Genomic DNA, 7,500 nt, shown 5'->3' on the forward strand with positions numbered 1-7,500 from the left:
ACACCTTCAGTCATATTTATGTGCTTTTTAAGGTAAGGGCACCATACTGAGTTTCTATATTCAATAATGACATAATTGCACAAATATGGAATGCGCTACCTATCGAAACTAAACTTGCACAAAATACTAATGTGTACAAAAACCTCCTTGACATGAACATCAATTTAAAAGAAAAAATTACTGACTCTGACGAGTGAATTACAGTACATGTAAAAGAAAACATAATTATGTGTATCCCACAAAGCAAAGGAGACCGATATTGAAAGGGACATTAAAAATAAAATAAAATAAAATAAATTATTTTAAAAAAAGGCCGTGAGGCCTAGGCGGTCAAATGCCAGTCCCTAAACTACTACTACTACTACTACTACTGCTGCTGCTGCTGCTGCTGCTACAGAAGAGGAAGTTCACCGTCACCTCAGATGCAACACTTTAAAGCTCCAGAAACAACGCTTTCGCCTTGATGTCAGGGGGAACTATTTCTCTAATAGAGTGGTGACACAGTGGAACGGTCTCCCAGACTCCATGGTACTGGCGCCGTCAGTCAACGCCTTCAAGAGCCGCCTAGACAAACACTGGAGGGGCCTACCTGGTCTGTACAACCCATCTTGTCAGAGCAACTGATTTGGTCTAGCCGTGCTCGCCACGCATGCAACCAATTCAGTGATAGTTTTTTTTTGGAACACGAACAGGCCTCGGGAGAGGCCTAAACCATTGTCAAGTCAAGTCAAGTCAAGTCACAAAGTACTCACCCGTTGATCTGTATGGAAGCAGTGAGATCCCAGCTACACTTACAAGCCCCTATCTCTGTGCGTTGTTAAAAACCACCAAGAACAAATTAACCGCCCACGTGTGAAGTGTGAAAAGTAATCTTCAACAAGACCAAGGCGGTCACTTGAAGACGTGACGTGAAAAATAAAATGAGGTCACAGAATGACGTAACAAATGACACAGAGATCTTCAATCTTCAATCCTCAAATTGGAAGGTCAGCCGTCATTACTGACTATTAATGACCTGTGTGCGCAGAGGCGTAAAAACCGAGTCATAACCTAAGTAGACCTATCTTCCTACTGGAGGGGGTGACAATGAGAAAGAACATGTATACATATTCCCTCCCACCGTCACTCGCAGCATCCCTCCGGAGGAAAAAAAAAAGGGGGCGGGGGGGGGACTAAACTGTGATCTTGTTCAGCTCCCTCTTGAAAGCTACCAAGGAGGGAGCCTCTGCTGCTGTTGCAGGCATGGAGTTCCAGACGGGGATGGTTGATGGGGAAAAAAAAACTATTTATAAGGGTCAGAGGAGGAGCTAAGATGGACAAATTTGTGTCGAAGATGTCGATGACGCAAAGGGAGAAAAAGAACACAGTGAAAAAAAAAAAGTTCGAAAATCATCCCAGCAATAATGGGGTGCTTTATGCCCAAATATCAGGTGAATAATGCATGACCTGTTGCACACATGTGCTATGACTCTGTCCGAATATATTTCGGCACATAGACATCTTGAGACTTTCCTCGTTCGGCTATAAATGATTAAAAAAAAATTAGGTCACTCTTCACGCACTGGCCGCGTCACTGTAACTGCAGATCTAAATGTTGTATTTTTCCTTTGAACATCACTTTTGATTTTCAAACAATCATTGTGTAGTTGCATGATGTATATTATTCGTTCCAGACACTTTGCTCAATAGATTTAGCAGTAAATATGTATGTATTAAGGTTACAGTAAAACCAGAGGAACCTTGACCTGTAAACTCGTAACTTGAAATGTTTTGAAGAAGACAAATATTGATTTTGTAGCCAGAGACAATTGAATGAAAATATAAGGTGTTGCATACATGTACTGTGATGCTATTTGAACATTGTGAGGCACATAGACCAATTAGCACTTTCATTAATTGGCAAAATTTAGTCATGAAATTAGGACACTGTACACGTACGGACTACATAAAGTGACTGCTGTTCTAAACAGTGTGTTTGTTTATCGTACTTCGTATGACCATCCACACAAAGACTGTGCTGGTTTTTTTTTTTTTTTTTTTTTTTTTTTTTTTTTGCTGCCCCATCATCTGCACCGTTCCAGTGGCAATACTCCCACGCCGCTCATTTAGATTCCCCCATACACGACCACACCCGGGTTCGTCCGTCGCAGTTCCAGCGTCGGCAGTCCACAGGGAGCCATCGATGTTAGGTCGCCAGGAGGCCACACACCAGAGGAGACTCTGCACTGCTGCTGAGTCACTTTGGTGGTGTTCAGTGGTGCCTGTTCTGATTTAATGTACTTAGGGACACCACCTACTAAGCCCCCTACTGACGACCATAATGGCTTAGTCGCGGAGCCAGACTGAGTGAGCGTCCCTCCCAGAGCGGAGACCGCCACCACGTCCCTCAAACAACAGCCCCCCATGAATCTGCCGACACTGACAACATTGACAGGACTCACCCCAAGCACGGAAGTGGAGGGGCATCGAAAATGAGGTCACCATGAGAGCAGGGCATGAAAGGCCACAGACTTTGAGACTGTTTTGTTTCTATTGATGATGATGAAGGAGGAGGAGGAGGATGTTGCTATGGAGGTCCATTTTGGTTTGGGACTGCGTGACAAGGCTGTACTCTACGCCTTCTATCATAATGATATCCCGGCGTTAACCAGGCCCGAGAGATACAGACACTTGCAGTGTTGGTCAGGTAATTAGAGCAACACACCCAAAGACGCATCCTTGAAGTGGATGACACTCGCCTGTGTGGTCCCAGTCTCCCCATTTAAGCCCACAGCACACTCAACTCTGGGTAGGAGCCGGCCACGGGCCGAAAAACCCACCTCCGCTGGGATTCGAACCCGCGTCCTCCCAGCCGTCAGTCCGCGACGCTAACCACTTCGCCACGGCGGCTGGTTGTATTAAATATATTCATAAACGCTCTGATTACTTGGAATCTAACTGAATTCGTGTTGTTTAGAGTTTATCAACCGCACGTCAGGAGATTAATTAAATATAAGTAGCAGCAAGATGTGATGTCCTTGACTAGCAACTTAATATTTAGGCCTGGAAGATATCTCTGATGTCTGAACAAGGTGTATTTGATTAGGTCCTGGTAACTGGGTATAATCATGATATTGTAATTCCCGAAACAGATATTTTATAATGTAGGAGGTACAGTAAGACAGTTCTCCCATTGTCAAACTATATTTTTTGCTATGATAGACTACTAAAAAGTTGGGGGGGTTTAATGGATGCTTAACTCACAGTCCACAGAACTTTCACAACAAAAATCAGCTTTCACTCAGCCAGAGTCCTCTGTTGTTTTTTTCCAAACAGTGCTCAAGTAACTGGTTTGGACTGTAAACGACTGATTCATCAGAATACTTACATGATCAGAAATATGACTGGCTGGCACAATTCTCATAACATAAGGTACAAAAGTGACCAGTCCGTTCAAATAACAGCACCAAATAGGTAACTGCCTGCTTGCATCTGTCATTTGGACATCATGCCACATCACAGGAATTGTTAAGGAGGGCAGAAGCAGCTTCTTCTTCTTCTTCTTCTTCTTCTTCTGCGTTCGTGGGCTGCAACTCCCACGTTCACTCGTATGCACACGAATGAGCTTTTACGTGTATGACCGTTTTTACCTCGCCATGTAAGGCAGCCATACTCTGTTTTCGGGGATGGGCAGAAGCAGCGACTTATGGTTCTGGATAAGTGTTAATGTGTCTAAACGAAGATGCTCTATCTTTCACTCAAAGGTGCAGTGAGATATTGCTTAAATCCCCTGCTACAAGAAGAAACCTGAGCACACACACACACACACACACACACACACACACACACACACAAATACATCTACCCCCATCTCCCAAGACCCAAATCAGAGTAACTTACCGGAAGTGCCCATTTTCCATGGTTCTGTTCTGAATAAAGTTGCAATGCAAGAAGACTGGGACGTTCGCACGGGTTTTGTGACACGATGATAAAGACCAACACCGGCGATGGAAGATTGTTTTGTCCTACGAAGAAAAATCACCAGCAGTCGTCATTGTTCATGTAGTAGGACTCAGTTATTTAAAAAGAAAAGAAACTGACCAATCCATCAAAGAAATGTACTTATGTATCAACACATAATGTGTTTCTTAAGCAGCCAAAACCTCACACACCTCCCTACGTGTACCTCACGATTACTGAAATTGTCCATGAAACGGGAATTGTCAACTGTGATCACTTGTTGCTTAGAATAATACATAAGTGTTACTTAAAACGATACGTAGGAAACAAACGGTGCATTCATTGGAAATTCTTTGTGCGATGAATAAACGTCATTGTTTTGGACGTAATAACACCGTTTAAAGCATGTTTTTTTGTGCGTGTTTTATTACATATCGATTATTCTTTTATTTCGGCGGAAAAGAAGACGTTGCCATCACTTCAAGCACATCGCAACACAGAGTAGATCTCTAGATCTGCACGAACCAGTCTACAACGGGATGATAGGAACGATCGATTTAATTTTTCTTTTATGTTCATTCCAGTTAACCCACTCAGTACGGCCAGTCCTCTCTTCTCCTCTATACATACCCCTCGGATGTCCTGTGGGTGTCTGAATGACCCAACATTTGGCTTCCGTCGTCAGAATTGTGGTATTCTTTGTCAACATTCACCTCTTCAGTATAAGAGCCTTTCGCTTGCAATATTTTGATGATGGTAATTGGGGTGAAACGCTGCTAACGTAGTCTCTTTCGCCGTTCGTATGGAGAGAGTTAATTCAGTGTCCACTTTAGATTTATTTATAGGCAGTAAACACGTTGATGGTGTAGTTAGTATCATTGTATGTGTTCTGTCCAGAATTTATATTTCTTTCACGAAATAAACCGTTAATGATTCGGAAATACGGCTTAATTCGGAAGACTTACAACCTGTTATTGGTATGACTGTGGAGATTTTTTTTTTTCATACTATGTCTAAGCTGAATTAAATTTGGTATGGGCAGACAAAGTATTTCCAGAGAAAATGCCAATGTTAAAGTTTCACACACACACACACACACACACACACACACACACACACACACACACACACAACCGAACACCGGTTATAACATATAGACTCACTTTGTTTACACAAGTGAGTCAAAAATGAAGAGAAAAAAACTGGGTTTTTTCGGCCAGTGAAGAAGGCATATGAAGCATGTGATGTGTGGTGTGTGTGATGTGTGGTGTGTGTGATGTGTGGTGTGTTTGATGTGTTCGTTCTTTAGTTCAACGTCTTTTCACTGTAAGTGATATTAGACGAGGGAAGGAAAAAAATCGAGTGGGAGGAGGGGGAGGGGGGTAATTACTGTGTACGCATACGTGTAAGTGAAAGTGTGTGTGTGTGTGTCTGTGAAAATTATTGATTTAAGTTTTGTTTAAAAAATAAACAAAAAATCATAACAATATAACATATTTCTAATGAAAAACTAACAACTATAACAGCGAACCAACTGGACTATTTAACAAGGAGTTGAAAAAGTCATACATTAGCAATGGACTGCTGAAGATCGTCAACACCGAAGATGATTTCAGTTCAGGGATTTGAGACTTTAACATATCGCAAGTTGGTATATGATCGGCTGTTATCTGAGCACCACAGATGCAAGAAACATTACTGACATATTTTGTCATAAAACAATTCATTTTCCATCTGCAGATTAGAGAAATGATTTGCCTCCGAGTTACCGGTGTGTTTTTCTTCAAACTGAAATTTTGACCATTGGACTTTTTCTACCATGGTGTTTGATGTGTGATGTGTTGTGTGTTTGATGCCACAGATGATGTAAAATAGTGCCCGATGCGATACAGCGGGTGATGTTATATGGCTCACAATGTTATAATTATGGCTCGCAATGAGATCTGACTCAAGACACAATAATATATGGTGCGTCATTTCACATGACACACTGATGCCAAATACATGCGCACACTGACACATACCTGTACATACATGTGCATGTGCACACACACACACACACACACACACACACACACACACACACACACCAAACACACAAATGTTGCAAACGACATTTATTCTCGCCAGCATATACTGTCTCCCATAACCACAAAAGGTAAAACGCCATTGAACAACAGGCCTACAAACAAAACTTCTTTTTTCTTTCTTTTTTTTTTAACTACGAACAATAGACTAGGAAACAGAACAAGAATAAGACCATAATGTTGGTCAATGTAAACACACGTACGTTCCCCATCCCAGCATTGACACACTTCACTCTACAAATTAACTTGTCACCAATCCAACATACCTAGCACTGTCAAAGGCAGACTTTACAATGACAACAAGGTAAACGGACCATTAGGCTTCTAAATCAGAAAAGGGAGGCGAGAGAAAGAGAAGACAGAAAAAACAAGAACACACAGACAGAAACCATAATAATAACAATAATAATAATATCTTATTTTTATAAAGCACTATAATACAAGCATAAGCAAGCTCTAAGCGCTTTACAATCCAGTACCTAAAGTGAAACAAGAAAGCATATGAAAAGTAGTAGAAACATATAACAGAATCATTAATATTATTAAAAAAAAATTTAAAAAGCACAATGCATAAAACTCACAAAGTAACATAACTATCAATACTACAACTGTTACACTCCAACACTCACACAAACACACATGCACAGACACACACATGATTAAACGGCCGAGATGACAGCAATTTTCACTTAAAATACATACATGTAAAAAGGAACATAACTGCAATCTGCATGCCACAGATTTTGTAAAAATTGTAAAATATAATTTTGGACAGAACAGGTAAAAGGGGTAAAAATCGGGTCATTCTCCCTTTCGAACCACACCACCACCATCCATCTACCCACCCCCATTCTCTCTACTCTCCCATCACACACACTCACATTGCCATGGGCCTGGGACAACAGCACTATTTGAGTTATGACAAGTATTTTTTTTAAAGAGATAAGTTTTAAGATTTGCTTTAAAGGTAGACAGATGAGTTGTTTGTCTGAGAGCAATAGGCAGAGAATTCCAAGTTGTTGGGCCGAAGACGGAAAATGACCTCTTTCCACAGGAGTTAAGGAAGTATCGGGGAACAGTTAGCTGGGACGAATCAAGAGATCTCAATGTTCTGTTTGGCAAGTACGGGTTAACAAGCTCAGAAAGATATGAGGGTGTGGTATCACAATTCAGGCACTGAAAGCATAGGCAGGCAACTTTATATTTAGTTCTGGCTTGATAATGGGGAAGGTCGCGTCGGGTGGGGTGGGGTGGGGTGGAGTGGGGTGGTCGAACCTCAAGTGGACCTCGGGCTATCCTTCATTTCATGGAGGAAAAGCAAAACAGTTTCAGTTTCAGTAGCTGAAGGAGGCGTCACTGCGTTCGGATAAATCCATATACGCTACACCACATCTGCCAAGCAGATGCCTGACCAGCAGTGTAACCCAACGCGCTTAGTCAGGCCTTGAGAGAAAAAAAAAGGTGAATAAATAAT

This window comes from Babylonia areolata, chromosome 30 (assembly GCF_041734735.1).
Source record: "Babylonia areolata isolate BAREFJ2019XMU chromosome 30, ASM4173473v1, whole genome shotgun sequence".
Taxonomy (NCBI): Eukaryota; Metazoa; Mollusca; class Gastropoda; order Neogastropoda; family Buccinidae; genus Babylonia; species Babylonia areolata.